Genomic DNA, 519 nt, shown 5'->3' on the forward strand with positions numbered 1-519 from the left:
CCTCCTTATGTTGACCCAAGCAAACCGGGATGAAGGCGAACGAAAAGGAGGCGTGGAGTTGGGGAATTATTTCCAACAAGACAAAATAAGTGTTCAATATGTAAAAATATTGGCCACAAGAGAACTAGTGCCCGGTTCAAAATGCTCCATAATCATTGTAATATGAAATAGCTTTATTATTTACTTAGTTATGAATCTGATAATTTTAATTCATTTTTGTTGATTATGTATGTTCATATTTAGTATATAAAATATATTAGTTATGCTCATTCGATCTGTTGCAATAGATAACCCATTTGTTGAAAATAATCAAATAAATATGATCATCTGTTGCAATAAATATAGAAATTTGTTACAATAAATGCCTAACATGTATTATTTATTGCAATAGATAATCCATCCGTTGAAAATAATCAAGTATATATGCCTATCTGTTGCAACAGATGATTCATTTGTTGCAGCGGATAATTCATCTGTTGCAACAGATGAACATTAGTTACAACATATGAGCATATATGC

This window comes from Solanum tuberosum, unplaced genomic scaffold (genome assembly GCF_000226075.1).
Source record: "Solanum tuberosum cultivar DM 1-3 516 R44 unplaced genomic scaffold, SolTub_3.0 scf00060, whole genome shotgun sequence".
NCBI classification, from domain to species: domain Eukaryota; kingdom Viridiplantae; phylum Streptophyta; class Magnoliopsida; order Solanales; family Solanaceae; genus Solanum; species Solanum tuberosum.